At 52.8% G+C, this 14,382-nt stretch overlaps 6 non-coding genes across 6 annotated transcripts; all 6 read left to right on the top strand.

Moving 5' to 3' along the window:
* The first annotated feature begins 4,434 nt into the window (after nt 1-4,434).
* Nucleotides 4,435-4,526, top strand: trnay-gua (transfer RNA tyrosine (anticodon GUA)). Its single transcript is given in 2 exon segments — nt 4,435-4,471; nt 4,491-4,526. It is a non-coding gene; the product is annotated as a tRNA-Tyr (tRNA).
* Nucleotides 4,527-5,685: 1,159 nt separating this feature from the next.
* trnay-gua (transfer RNA tyrosine (anticodon GUA)) lies at nt 5,686-5,777 on the top strand. Its single transcript is given in 2 exon segments — nt 5,686-5,722; nt 5,742-5,777. It is a non-coding gene; the product is annotated as a tRNA-Tyr (tRNA).
* Nucleotides 5,778-8,187: 2,410 nt separating this feature from the next.
* Nucleotides 8,188-8,279, top strand: trnay-gua (transfer RNA tyrosine (anticodon GUA)). The gene is given in 2 exon segments: nt 8,188-8,224; nt 8,244-8,279. It is a non-coding gene; the product is annotated as a tRNA-Tyr (tRNA).
* Nucleotides 8,280-9,427: 1,148 nt separating this feature from the next.
* trnay-gua (transfer RNA tyrosine (anticodon GUA)) lies at nt 9,428-9,519 on the top strand. Its single transcript is given in 2 exon segments — nt 9,428-9,464; nt 9,484-9,519. It is a non-coding gene; the product is annotated as a tRNA-Tyr (tRNA).
* Nucleotides 9,520-10,678: 1,159 nt separating this feature from the next.
* Nucleotides 10,679-10,770, top strand: trnay-gua (transfer RNA tyrosine (anticodon GUA)). Its single transcript is given in 2 exon segments — nt 10,679-10,715; nt 10,735-10,770. It is a non-coding gene; the product is annotated as a tRNA-Tyr (tRNA).
* A 1,159-nt stretch (nt 10,771-11,929) lies between these two features.
* trnay-gua (transfer RNA tyrosine (anticodon GUA)) lies at nt 11,930-12,021 on the top strand. Its single transcript is given in 2 exon segments — nt 11,930-11,966; nt 11,986-12,021. It is a non-coding gene; the product is annotated as a tRNA-Tyr (tRNA).
* The last annotated feature ends 2,361 nt before the right edge of the window (nt 12,022-14,382 follow it).

Genomic DNA, 14,382 nt, shown 5'->3' with positions numbered 1-14,382 from the left:
GCGTGGCGGCGAGTGCGAAGAGGCTACTGAGGAGCAAACTAAAGCACCATGCGCAAAGCGACCGGGGAATTAGCTCAAATGGTAGAGCGCTCGCTTAGCATGTGAGAGGTAGCGGGATCGATGCCCGCATTCTCCACTTTCCTTTTGGCTTAGAGCAATTATTCAGAACGAAATGGGCTCTCGCGTCACTGAACCCCTGTCAGACGGGAAAAACGGACAGCAAATCTTTTTCTGCCATGTCGTCAGCAAGATTTCTTGCTTTTCACATCCAGCAAAGGTGAGAGAAGCCCAAAAAACGACTTTGCCAGCACTGACGCCTTCTCCGAAGATTCAACTCAGGATCTTCGCATTAGGAGACTGACGTGCTGCCTGCTGCGCTGAGAAGCCCCTTGCCATGCAAGCGGCCAGGCAGCGCTGCCATGTGGGGCATCTTGCAAGTTGTTTACATTTATAACGCGCTGTTTGCAAAAAACTCCGAGCCAGATAGGAGTCAAACCTACAATCTTCTGATTTGTAGTCAGACGCGTTATCCAGGCTGTGGAGAGTAGCTGGCAGCTCACAGTCCCACCAACGCTGCGGCACGAGCAGGTACCGATGACGCGCACGTGACTCCGCCAGGCCAGAAGCGTCAAAATGCGCACGGCAAACTATCGGCAAACAAAAGCACCTTTGCCACTTCCCTTCGATAGCTCAGCTGGTAGAGCAGAGGATTGTAGTGGAATACAAAGCACAAGTCATCCTTAGGTCGCTGGTTCAATTCCGGCTCGAAGGAGCTCGCGTGCTTTTGCAGTAAGCGGGTGGTAAGCAGCATTTCGCTCAAAGCTCCTCTCTTCACTTTATAGTGCATCATGTTGCCACGAAGGCACAAGACACCTCTTTTTCTTGTCTCGAACTTTAATGCTCTCTGCGTCCACCAGCACACAGCTGTTTTGCTTGAGCATTTGTGTCTGCTCACCAGCAGGGAGTGCCATTGAGCAGCAACACTTTGAAACACTCAGCACTCACTTTCAGGCAAAAGAAGTCGTCTATCAGTCAGACAGCGCTCTCGGCTGCTCCCTCACGCTCGGGACGGCCGCCACTTTCCGCTCACCTCGCTTCCCTGCCGCAGTCTCGGGGTCTTCTCGGCTTCTTTCATCGTTGCTGTGGCTTCACGTCCTACTGCTGCTCGGCAACGCCGATTGGAGCAAAGTATTTAATGAAGTCAAGGAGTGGGCCAATCCTCAAGCAGGATTTCTCTGCCGGTCGCGGAGCTGCGTGGCGGCGAGTGCGAAGAGGCTACTGAGGAGCAAACTAAAGCACCATGCGCAAAGCGACCGGGGAATTAGCTCAAATGGTAGAGCGCTCGCTTAGCATGTGAGAAGTAGCGGGATCGATGCCCGCATTCTCCACTTTCCTTTTGGCTTAGAGCAATTATTCAGAACGAAATGGGCTCTCGCGTCACTGAACCCCTGTCAGACGGGAAAAACGGACAGCAAATCTTTTTCTGCCATGTCGTCAGCAAGATTTCTTGCTTTTCACATCCAGCAAAGGTGAGAGAAGCCCAAAAAACGACTTTGCCAGCACTGACGCCTTCTCCGAAGATTCAACTCAGGATCTTCGCATTAGGAGACTGACGTGCTGCCTGCTGCGCTGAGAAGGCACTTGCCATGCAAGCGGCCAGGCAGCGCTGCCATGTGGGGCATCTTGCAAGGTGTTTACATTTATAACGCGCTGTTTGCAAAAAACTCCGAGCCAGATAGGAGTCAAACCTACAATCTTCTGATTTGTAGTCAGACGCGTTATCCAGGCTGTGGAGAGTAGCTGGCAGCTCACAGTCCCACCAACGCTGCGGCACGAGCAGGTACCGATGACGCGCACGTGACTCCGCCAGGCCAGAAGCGTCAAAATGCGCACGGCAAACTATCGGCAAACAAAAGCACCTTTGCCACTTCCCTTCGATAGCTCAGCTAGTAGAGCAGAGGATTGTAGTGGAATACAAAGCAAAGTCATCCTTAGGTCGCTGGTTCAATTCCGGCTCGAAGGAGCTCGCGTGCTTTTGCAGTAAGCGGGTGGTAAGCAGCATTTCGCTCAAAGCTCCTCTCTTCACTTTATAGTGCATCATGTTGCCACGAAGGCACAAGACACCTCTTTTTCTTGTCTCGAACTTTAATGCTCTCTGCGTCCACCAGCACACAGCTGTTTTGCTTGAGCATTTGTGTCTGCTCACCAGCAGGGAGTGCCATTGAGCAGCAACACTTTGAAACACTCAGCACTCACTTTCAGGCAAAAGAAGTCGTCTATCAGTCAGACAGCACTCTCGGCTGCTCCCTCACGCTCGGGACGGCCGCCACTTTCCGCTCACCTCGCTTCCCTGCCGCAGTCTCGGGGTCTTCTCGGCTTCTTTCATCGTTGCTGTGGCTTCACGTCCTACTGCTGCTCGGCAACGCCGATTGGAGCAAAGTATTTAATGAAGTCAAGGAGTGGGCCAATCCTCAAGCAGGATTTCTCTGCCGGTCGCGGAGCAGCGTGGCGGCGAGTGCGAAGAGGCTACTGAGGAGCAAACTAAAGCACCATGCACAAAGCGACCGGGGAATTAGCTCAAATGGTAGAGCGCTCGCTTAGCATGTGAGAGGTAGCGGGATCGATGCCCGCATTCTCCACTTTCCTTTTGGCTTAGAGCAATTATTCAGAACGAAATGGGCTCTCGCGTCACTGAACCCCTGTCAGACGGGAAAAACGGACAGCAAATCTTTTTCTGCCATGTCGTCAGCAAGATTTCTTGCTTTTCACATCCAGCAAAGGTGAGAGAAGCCCAAAAAACGACTTTGCCAGCACTGACGCCTTCTCCGAAGATTCAACTCAGGATCTTCGCATTAGGAGACTGACGTGCTGCCTGCTGCGCTGAGAAGGCACTTGCCATGCAAGCGGCCAGGCAGCGCTGCCATGTGGGGCATCTTGCAAGTTGTTTACATTTATAACGCGCTGTTTGCAAAAAACTCCGAGCCAGATAGGAGTCAAACCTACAATCTTCTGATTTGTAGTCAGACGTGTTATCCAGGCTGTGGAGAGTAGCTGGCAGCTCACAGTCCCACCAACGCTGCGGCACGAGCAGGTACCGATGACGCGCACGTGACTCCGCCAGGCCAGAAGCGTCAAAATGCGCACGGCAAACTATCGGCAAACAAAAGCACCTTTGCCACTTCCCTTCGATAGCTCAGCTAGTAGAGCAGAGGATTGTAGTGGGAATACAAAGCAAAGTCATCCTTAGGTCGCTGGTTCAATTCCGGCTCGAAGGAGCTCGCGTGCTTTTGCAGTAAGCGGGTGGTAAGCAGCATTTCGCTCAAAGCTCCTCTCTTCACTTTATAGTGCATCATGTTGCCACGAAGGCACAAGACACCTCTTTTTCTTGTCTCGAACTTTAATGCTCTCTGCGTCCACCAGCACACAGCTGTTTTGCTTGAGCATTTGTGTCTGCTCACCAGCAGGGAGTGCCATTGAGCAGCAACACTTTGAAACACTCAGCACTCACTTTCAGGCAAAAGAAGTCGTCTATCAGTCAGACAGCGCTCTCGGCTGCTCCCTCACGCTCGGGACGGCCGCCACTTTCCGCTCACCTCGCTTCCCTGCCGCAGTCTCGGGGTCTTCTCGGCTTCTTTCATCGTTGCTGTGGCTTCACGTCCTACTGCTGCTCGGCAACGCCGATTGGAGCAAAGTATTTAATGAAGTCAAGGAGTGGGCCAATCCTCAAGCAGGATTTCTCTGCCGGTCGCGGAGCTGCGTGGCGGCGAGTGCGAAGAGGCTACTGAGGAGCAAACTAAAGCACCATGCGCAAAGCGACCGGGGAATTAGCTCAAATGGTAGAGCGCTCGCTTAGCATGTGAGAAGTAGCGGGATCGATGCCCGCATTCTCCACTTTCCTTTTGGCTTAGAGCAATTATTCAGAACGAAATGGGCTCTCGCGTCACTGAACACCTGTCAGACGGGAAAAACGGACAGCAAATCTTTTTCTGCCATGTCGTCAGCAAGATTTCTTGCTTTTCACATCCAGCAAAGGTGAGAGAAGCCCAAAAAACGACTTTGCCAGCACTGACGCCTTCTCCGAAGATTCAACTCAGGATCTTCGCATTAGGAGACTGACGTGCTGCCTGCTGCGCTGAGAAGGCACTTGCCATGCAAGCGGCCAGGCAGCGCTGCCATGTGGGGCATCTTGCAAGGTGTTTACATTTATAACGCGCTGTTTGCAAAAAACTCCGAGCCAGATAGGAGTCAAACCTACAATCTTCTGATTTGTAGTCAGACGCGTTATCCAGGCTGTGGAGAGTAGCTGGCAGCTCACAGTCCCACCAACGCTGCGGCACGAGCAGGTACCGATGACGCGCACGTGACTCCGCCAGGCCAGAAGCGTCAAAATGCGCACGGCAAACTATCGGCAAACAAAAGCACCTTTGCCGCTTCCCTTCGATAGCTCAGCTGGTAGAGCGGAGGACTGTAGTGGAATACAAAGCAAAGTCATCCTTAGGTCGCTGGTTCAATTCCGGCTCGAAGGAGCTCACGTGCTTTTGCAGTAAGCGGGTGGTAAGCAGCATTTCGCTCAAAGCTCCTCTCTTCACTTTATAGTGCATCATGTTGCCACGAAGGCACAAGACACCTCTTTTTCTTGTCTCGAACTTTAATGCTCTCTGCGTCCACCAGCACACAGCTGTTTTGCTTGAGCATTTGTGTCTGCTCACCAGCAGGGAGTGCCATTGAGCAGCAACACTTTGAAACACTCAGCACTCACTTTCAGGCAAAAGAAGTCGTCTATCAGTCAGACAGCGCTCTCGGCTGCTCCCTCACGCTCGGGACGGCCGCCACTTTCCGCTCACCTCGCTTCCCTGCCGCAGTCTCGGGGTCTTCTCGGCTTCTTTCATCGTTGCTGTGGCTTCACGTCCTACTGCTGCTCGGCAACGCCGATTGGAGCAAAGTATTTAATGAAGTCAAGGAGTGGGCCAATCCTCAAGCAGGATTTCTCTGCCGGTCGCGGAGCTGCGTGGCGGCGAGTGCGAAGAGGCTACTGAGGAGCAAACTAAAGCACCATGCGCAAAGCGACCGGGGAATTAGCTCAAATGGTAGAGCGCTCGCTTAGCATGTGAGAAGTAGCGGGATCGATGCCCGCATTCTCCACTTTCCTTTTGGCTTAGAGCAATTATTCAGAACGAAATGGGCTCTCGCGTCACTGAACACCTGTCAGACGGGAAAAACGGACAGCAAATCTTTTTCTGCCATGTCGTCAGCAAGATTTCTTGCTTTTCACATCCAGCAAAGGTGAGAGAAGCCCAAAAAACGACTTTGCCAGCACTGACGCCTTCTCCGAAGATTCAACTCAGGATCTTCGCATTAGGAGACTGACGTGCTGCCTGCTGCGCTGAGAAGGCACTTGCCATGCAAGCGGCCAGGCAGCGCTGCCATGTGGGGCATCTTGCAAGGTGTTTACATTTATAACGCGCTGTTTGCAAAAAACTCCGAGCCAGATAGGAGTCAAACCTACAATCTTCTGATTTGTAGTCAGACGCGTTATCCAGGCTGTGGAGAGTAGCTGGCAGCTCACAGTCCCACCAACGCTGCGGCACGAGCAGGTACCGATGACGCGCACGTGACTCCGCCAGGCCAGAAGCGTCAAAATGCGCACGGCAAACTATCGGCAAACAAAAGCACCTTTGCCGCTTCCCTTCGATAGCTCAGCTGGTAGAGCGGAGGACTGTAGTGGAATACAAAGCAAAGTCATCCTTAGGTCGCTGGTTCAATTCCGGCTCGAAGGAGCTCGCGTGCTTTTGCAGTAAGCGGGTGGTAAGCAGCATTTCGCTCAAAGCTCCTCTCTTCACTTTATAGTGCATCATGTTGCCACGAAGGCACAAGACACCTCTTTTTCTTGTCTCGAACTTTAATGCTCTCTGCGTCCACCAGCACACAGCTGTTTTGCTTGAGCATTTGTGTCTGCTCACCAGCAGGGAGTGCCATTGAGCAGCAACACTTTGAAACACTCAGCACTCACTTTCAGGCAAAAGAAGTCGTCTATCAGTCAGACAGCGCTCTCGGCTGCTCCCTCACGCTCGGGACGGCCGCCACTTTCCGCTCACCTCGCTTCCCTGCCGCAGTCTCGGGGTCTTCTCGGCTTCTTTCATCGTTGCTGTGGCTTCACGTCCTACTGCTGCTCGGCAACGCCGATTGGAGCAAAGTATTTAATGAAGTCAAGGAGTGGGCCAATCCTCAAGCAGGATTTCTCTGCCGGTCGCGGAGCTGCGTGGCGGCGAGTGCGAAGAGGCTACTGAGGAGCAAACTAAAGCACCATGCACAAAGCGACCGGGGAATTAGCTCAAATGGTAGAGCGCTCGCTTAGCATGTGCGAGGTAGCGGGATCGATGCCCGCATTCTCCACTTTCCTTTTGGCTTAGAGCAATTATTCAGAACGAAATGGGCTCTCGCGTCACTGAACCCCTGTCAGACGGGAAAAACGGACAGCAAATCTTTTTCTGCCATGTCGTCAGCAAGATTTCTTGCTTTTCACATCCAGCAAAGGTGAGAGAAGCCCAAAAAACGACTTTGCCAGCACTGACGCCTTCTCCGAAGATTCAACTCAGGATCTTCGCATTAGGAGACTGACGTGCTGCCTGCTGCGCTGAGAAGGCACTTGCCATGCAAGCGGCCAGGCAGCGCTGCCATGTGGGGCATCTTGCAAGTTGTTTACATTTATAACGCGCTGTTTGCAAAAAACTCCGAGCCAGATAGGAGTCAAACCTACAATCTTCTGATTTGTAGTCAGACGCGTTATCCAGGCTGTGGAGAGTAGCTGGCAGCTCACAGTCCCACCAACGCTGCGGCACGAGCAGGTACCGATGACGCGCACGTGACTCCGCCAGGCCAGAAGTGTCAAAATGCGCACGGCAAACTATCGGCAAACAAAAGCACCTTTGCTGCTTCCCTTCGATAGCTCAGCTGGTAGAGCAGAGGACTGTAGTGGAATACAAAGCAAAGTCATCCTTAGGTCGCTGGTTCAATTCCGGCTCGAAGGAGCTCGTGTGCTTTTGCAGTAAGCGGGTGGTAAGCAGCATTTCGCTCAAAGCTCCTCTCTTCACTTTATAGTGCATCATGTTGCCACGAAGGCACAAGACACCTCTTTTTCTTGTCTCGAACTTTAATGCTCTCTGCGTCCACCAGCACACAGCTGTTTTGCTTGAGCATTTGTTTCTGCTCACCAGCAGGGAGTGCCATTGAGCAGCAACACTTTGAAACACTCAGCACTCACTTTCAGGCAAAAGAAGTCGTCTATCAGTCAGACAGCGCTCTCGGCTGCTCCCTCACGCTCGGGACGGCCGCCACTTTCCGCTCACCTCGCTTCCCTGCCGCAGTCTCGGGGTCTTCTCGGCTTCTTTCATCGTTGCTGTGGCTTCACGTCCTACTGCTGCTCGGCAACGCCGATTGGAGCAAAGTATTTAATGAAGTCAAGGAGTGGGCCAATCCTCAAGCAGGATTTCTCTGCCGGTCGCGGAGCTGCGTGGCGGCGAGTGCGAAGAGGCTACTGAGGAGCAAACTAAAGCACCGTGCACAAAGCGACCGGGGAATTAGCTCAAATGGTAGAGCGCTCGCTTAGCATGTGAGAGGTAGCGGGATCGATGCCCGCATTCTCCACTTTCCTTTTGGCTTAGAGCAATTATTCAGAACGAAATGGGCTCTCGCGTCACTGAACCCCTGTCAGACGGGAAAAACGGACAGCAAATCTTTTTCTGCCATGTCGTCAGCAAGATTTCTTGCTTTTCACATCCAGCAAAGGTGAGAGAAGCCCAAAAAACGACTTTGCCAGCACTGACGCCTTCTCCGAAGATTCAACTCAGGATCTTCGCATTAGGAGACTGACGTGCTGCCTGCTGCGCTGAGAAGGCACTTGCCATGCAAGCGGCCAGGCAGCGCTGCCATGTGGGGCATCTTGCAAGGTGTTTACATTTATAACGCGCTGTTTGCAAAAAACTCCGAGCCAGATAGGAGTCAAACCTACAATCTTCTGATTTGTAGTCAGACGCGTTATCCAGGCTGTGGAGAGTAGCTGGCAGCTCACAGTCCCACCAACGCTGCGGCACGAGCAGGTACCGATGACGCGCACGTGACTCCGCCAGGCCAGAAGCGTCAAAATGCGCACGGCAAACTATCGGCAAACAAAAGCACCTTTGCTGCTTCCCTTCGATAGCTCAGCTGGTAGAGCGGAGGACTGTAGTGGAATACAAAGCAAAGTCATCCTTAGGTCGCTGGTTCAATTCCGGCTCGAAGGAGCTCGCGTGCTTTTGTGGTAAGCAGCATTTCGCTCAAAGCTCCTCTCTTCACTTTATAGTGCATCATGTTGCCACGAAGGCACAAGACACCTCTTTTTCTTGTCTCGAACTTTAATGCTCTCTGCGTCCACCAGCACACAGCTGTTTTGCTTGAGCATTTGTGTCTGCTCACCAGCAGGGAGTGCCATTGAGCAGCAACACTTTGAAACACTCAGCACTCACTTTCAGGCAAAAGAAGTCGTCTATCAGTCAGACAACGCTCTCGGCTGCTCCCTCACGCTCGGGACGGCCGCCACTTTCCGCTCACCTCGCTTCCCTGCCGCAGTCTCGGGGTCTTCTCGGCTTCTTTCATCGTTGCTGTGGCTTCACGTCCTACTGCTGCTCGGCAACGCCGATTGGAGCAAAGTATTTAATGAAGTCAAGGAGTGGGCCAATCCTCAAGCAGGATTTCTCTGCCGGTCGCGGAGCTGCGTGGCGGCGAGTGCGAAGAGGCTACTGAGGAGCAAACTAAAGCACCGTGCACAAAGCGACCGGGGAATTAGCTCAAATGGTAGAGCGCTCGCTTAGCATGTGAGAGGTAGCGGGATCGATGCCCGCATTCTCCACTTTCCTTTTGGCTTAGAGCAATTATTCAGAACGAAATGGGCTCTCGCGTCACTGAACCCCTGTCAGACGGGAAAAACGGACAGCAAATCTTTTTCTGCCATGTCGTCAGCAAGATTTCTTGCTTTTCACATCCAGCAAAGGTGAGAGAAGCCCAAAAAACGACTTTGCCAGCAGTGACGCCTTCTCCGAAGATTCAACTCAGGATCTTCGCATTAGGAGACTGACGTGCTGCCTGCTGCGCTGAGAAGGCACTTGCCATGCAAGCGGCCAGGCAGCGCTGCCATGTGGGGCATCTTGCAAGGTGTTTACATTTATAACGCGCTGTTTGCAAAAAACTCCGAGCCAGATAGGAGTCAAACCTACAATCTTCTGATTTGTAGTCAGACGCGTTATCCAGGCTGTGGAGAGTAGCTGGCAGCTCACAGTCCCACCAACGCTGCGGCACGAGCAGGTACCGATGACGCGCACGTGACTCCGCCAGGCCAGAAGCGTCAAAATGCGCACGGCAAACTATCGGCAAACAAAAGCACCTTTGCCGCTTCCCTTCGATAGCTCAGCTGGTAGAGCGGAGGACTGTAGTGGAATACAAAGCAAAGTCATCCTTAGGTCGCTGGTTCAATTCCGGCTCGAAGGAGCTCGCGTGCTTTTGCAGTAAGCGGGTGGTAAGCAGCATTTCGCTCAAAGCTCCTCTCTTCACTTTATAGTGCATCATGTTGCCACGAAGGCACAAGACACCTCTTTTTCTTGTCTCGAACTTTAATGCTCTCTGCGTCCACCAGCACACAGCTGTTTTGCTTGAGCATTTGTGTCTGCTCACCAGCAGGGAGTGCCATTGAGCAGCAACACTTTGAAACACTCAGCACTCACTTTCAGGCAAAAGAAGTCGTCTATCAGTCAGACAGCGCTCTCGGCTGCTCCCTCACGCTCGGGACGGCCGCCACTTTCCGCTCACCTCGCTTCCCTGCCGCAGTCTCGGGATTTACTCGGCTTCTTTCATCGCTGCTGTGGCTTCACGTCCTACTGCTGCTCGGCAACGCCGATTGGAGCAAAGTATTTAATGAAGTCAAGGAGTGGGCCGATCCTCAAGCAGGATTTCTCTGCCGGTCGCGGAGCAGCGTGGCGGCGAGTGCGAAGAGGCTACTGAGGAGCAAACTAAAGCACCGTGCACAAAGCGACCGGGGAATTAGCTCAAATGGTAGAGCGCTCGCTTAGCATGTGAGAGGTAGCGGGATCGATGCCCGCATTCTCCACTTTCCTTTTGGCTTAGAGCAATTATTCAGAACGAAATGGGCTCTCGCGTCACTGAACCCCTGTCAGACGGGAAAAACGGACAGCAAATCTTTTTCTGCCATGTCGTCAGCAAGATTTCTTGCTTTTCACATCCAGCAAAGGTGAGAGAAGCCCAAAAAACGACTTTGCCAGCACTGACGCCTTCTCCGAAGATTCAACTCAGGATCTTCGCATTAGGAGACTGACGTGCTGCCTGCTGCGCTGAGAAGGCACTTGCCATGCAAGCGGCCAGGCAGCGCTGCCATGTGGGGCATCTTGCAAGGTGTTTACATTTATAAAGCGCTGTTTGCAAAAAACTCCGAGCCAGATAGGAGTCAAACCTACAATCTTCTGATATGTAGTCAGACGCGTTATCCAGGCTGTGGAGAGTAGCTTGCAGCTCACAGTCCCACCAACGCTGCGGCACGAGCAGGTACCGATGACGCGCACGTGACTCCGCCAGGCCAGAAGCGTCAAAATGCGCACGGCAAACTATCGGCAAACAAAAGCACCTTTGCTGCTTACCTTCGATAGCTCAGCTGGTAGAGCGGAGGACTGTAGTGGAATACAAAGCAAAGTCATCCTTAGGTCGCTGGTTCAATTCCGGCTCGAAGGAGCTCGCGTGCTTTTGCAGTAAGCGGGTGGTAAGCAGCATTTCGCTCAAAGCTCCTCTCTTCACTTTATAGTGCATCATGTTGCCACGAAGGCACAAGACACCTCTTTTTCTTGTCTCGAACTTTAATGCTCTCTGCGTCCACCAGCACACAGCTGTTTTGCTTGAGCATTTGTGTCTGCTCACCAGCAGGGAGTGCCATTGAGCAGCAACACTTTGAAACACTCAGCACTCACTTTCAGGCAAAAGAAGTCGTCTATCAGTCAGACAGCGCTCTCGGCTGCTCCCTCACGCTCGGGACGGCCGCCACTTTCCGCTCACCTCGCTTCCCTGCCGCAGTCTCGGGGTCTTCTCGGCTTCTTTCATCGTTGCTGTGGCTTCACGTCCTACTGCTGCTCGGCAACGCCGATTGGAGCAAAGTATTTAATGAAGTCAAGGAGTGGGCCAATCCTCAAGCAGGATTTCTCTGCCGGTCGCGGAGCTGCGTGGCGGCGAGTGCGAAGAGGCTACTGAGGAGCAAACTAAAGCACCGTGCACAAAGCGACCGGGGAATTAGCTCAAATGGTAGAGCGCTCGCTTAGCATGTGAGAGGTAGCGGGATCGATGCCCGCATTCTCCACTTTCCTTTTGGCTTAGAGCAATTATTCAGAACGAAATGGGCTCTCGCGTCACTGAACCCCTGTCAGACGGGAAAAATGGACAGCAAATCTTTTTCTGCCATGTCGTCAGCAAGATTTCTTGCTTTTCACATCCAGCAAAGGTGAGAGAAGCCCAAAAAACGACTTTGCCAGCACTGACGCCTTCTCCGAAGATTCAACTCAGGATCTTCGCATTAGGAGACTGACGTGCTGCCTGCTGCGCTGAGAAGGCACTTGCCATGCAAGCGGCCAGGCAGCGCTGCCATGTGGGGCATCTTGCAAGGTGTTTACATTTATAACGCGCTGTTTGCAAAAAACTCCGAGCCAGATAGGAGTCAAACCTACAATCTTCTGATTTGTAGTCAGACGCGTTATCCAGGCTGTGGAGAGTAGCTGGCAGCTCACAGTCCCACCAACGCTGCGGCACGAGCAGGTACCGATGACGCGCACGTGACTCCGCCAGGCCAGAAGCGTCAAAATGCGCACGGCAAACTATCGGCAAACAAAAGCACCTTTGCTGCTTACCTTCGATAGCTCAGCTGGTAGAGCGGAGGACTGTAGTGGAATACAAAGCAAAGTCATCCTTAGGTCGCTGGTTCAATTCCGGCTCGAAGGAGCTCGCGTGCTTTTGCAGTAAGCGGGTGGTAAGCAGCATTTCGCTCAAAGCTCCTCTCTTCACTTTATAGTGCATCATGTTGCCACGAAGGCACAAGACACCTCTTTTTCTTGTCTCGAACTTTAATGCTCTCTGCGTCCACCAGCACACAGCTGTTTTGCTTGAGCATTTGTGTCTGCTCACCAGCAGGGAGTGCCATTGAGCAGCAACACTTTGAAACACTCAGCACTCACTTTCAGGCAAAAGAAGTCGTCTATCAGTCAGACAGCGCTCTCGGCTGCTCCCTCACGCTCGGGACGGCCGCCACTTTCCGCTCACCTCGCTTCCCTGCCGCAGTCTCGGGGTCTTCTCGGCTTCTTTCATCGTTGCTGTGGCTTCACGTCCTACTGCTGCTCGGCAACGCCGATTGGAGCAAAGTATTTAATGAAGTCAAGGAGTGGGCCAATCCTCAAGCAGGATTTCTCTGCCGGTCGCGGAGCTGCGTGGCGGCGAGTGCGAAGAGGCTACTGAGGAGCAAACTAAAGCACCGTGCACAAAGCGACCGGGGAATTAGCTCAAATGGTAGAGCGCTCGCTTAGCATGTGAGAGGTAGCGGGATCGATGCCCGCATTCTCCACTTTCCTTTTGGCTTAGAGCAATTATTCAGAACGAAATGGGCTCTCGCGTCACTGAACCCCTGTCAGACGGGAAAAATGGACAGCAAATCTTTTTCTGCCATGTCGTCAGCAAGATTTCTTGCTTTTCACATCCAGCAAAGGTGAGAGAAGCCCAAAAAACGACTTTGCCAGCACTGACGCCTTCTCCGAAGATTCAACTCAGGATCTTCGCATTAGGAGACTGACGTGCTGCCTGCTGCGCTGAGAAGGCACTTGCCATGCAAGCGGCCAGGCAGCGCTGCCATGTGGGGCATCTTGCAAGGTGTTTACATTTATAACGCGCTGTTTGCAAAAAACTCCGAGCCAGATAGGAGTCAAACCTACAATCTTCTGATTTGTAGTCAGACGCGTTATCCAGGCTGTGGAGAGTAGCTGGCAGCTCACAGTCCCACCAACGCTGCGGCACGAGCAGGTACCGATGACGCGCACGTGACTCCGCCAGGCCAGAAGCGTCAAAATGCGCACGGCAAACTATCGGCAAACAAAAGCACCTTTGCCGCTTCCCTTCGATAGCTCAGCTGGTAGAGCGGAGGACTGTAGTGGAATACAAAGCAAAGTCATCCTTAGGTCGCTGGTTCAATTCCGGCTCGAAGGCGCTCGCGTGCTTTTGCAGTAAGCGGGTGGTAAGCAGCATTTCGCTCAAAGCTCCTCTCTTCACTTTATAGTGCATCATGTTGCCACGAAGGCACAAGACACCTCTTTTTCTTGTCTCGAACTTTAATGCTCTCTGCGTCCACCAGCACACAGCTGTTTTGCTTGAGCATTTGTGTCTGCTCACCAGCAGGGAGTGCCATTGAGCAGCAACACTGAAACACTCAGCACTCACTTTCAGGCAAAAGAAGTCATCTATCAGTCAGACAGCGCTCTCGGCTGCTCCCTCACGCTCGGGACGGCCGCCACTTTCCGCTCACCTCGCTTCCCTGCCGCAGTCTCGGGGTCTTCTCGGCTTCTTTCATCGTTGCTGTGGCTTCACGTCCTACTGCTGCTCGGCAACGCCGATTGGAGCAAAGTATTTAATGAAGTCAAGGAGTGGGCCAATCCTCAAGCAGGATTTCTCTGCCGGTCGCGGAGCTGCGTGGCGGCGAGTGCGAAGAGGCTACTGAGGAGCAAACTAAAGCACCATGCACAAAGCGACCGGGGAATTAGCTCAAATGGTAGAGCGCTCGCTTAGCATGTGAGAGGTAGCGGGATCGATGCCCGCATTCTCCACTTTCCTTTTGGCTTGGAGCAATTATTCAGAACGAAATGGGCTCTCGCGTCACTGAACCCCTGTCAGACGGGAAAAACGGACAGCAAATCTTTTTCTGCCATGTCGTCAGCAAGATTTCTTGCTTTTCACATCCAGCAAAGGTGAGAGAAGCCCAAAAAACGACTTTGCCAGCACTGACGCCTTCTCCGAAGATTCAACTCAGGATCTTCGCATTAGGAGACTGACGTGCTGCCTGCTGCGCTGAGAAGGCACTTGCCATGCAAGCGGCCAGGCAGCGCTGCCATGTGGGGCATCTTGCAAGGTGTTTACATTTATAACGCGCTGTTTGCAAAAAACTCCGAGCCAGATAGGAGTCAAACCTACAATCTTCTGATTTGTAGTCAGACGCGTTATCCAGGCTGTGGAGAGTAGCTGGCAGCTCACAGTCCCACCAACGCTGCGGCACGAGCAGGTACCGATGACGCGCACGTGACTCCGCCAGGCCAGAAGCGTCAA

This window comes from Somniosus microcephalus, unplaced genomic scaffold (genome assembly GCF_052327205.1).
Source record: "Somniosus microcephalus isolate GS21.2 unplaced genomic scaffold, FLI_Smic_1.0 scaffold63, whole genome shotgun sequence".
Classification (NCBI taxonomy): Eukaryota; Metazoa; Chordata; class Chondrichthyes; order Squaliformes; family Somniosidae; genus Somniosus; species Somniosus microcephalus.
The sequence above is the reverse complement of the archived record's forward strand: the minus strand, read 5'-3'. Positions and strand labels throughout refer to the sequence as shown.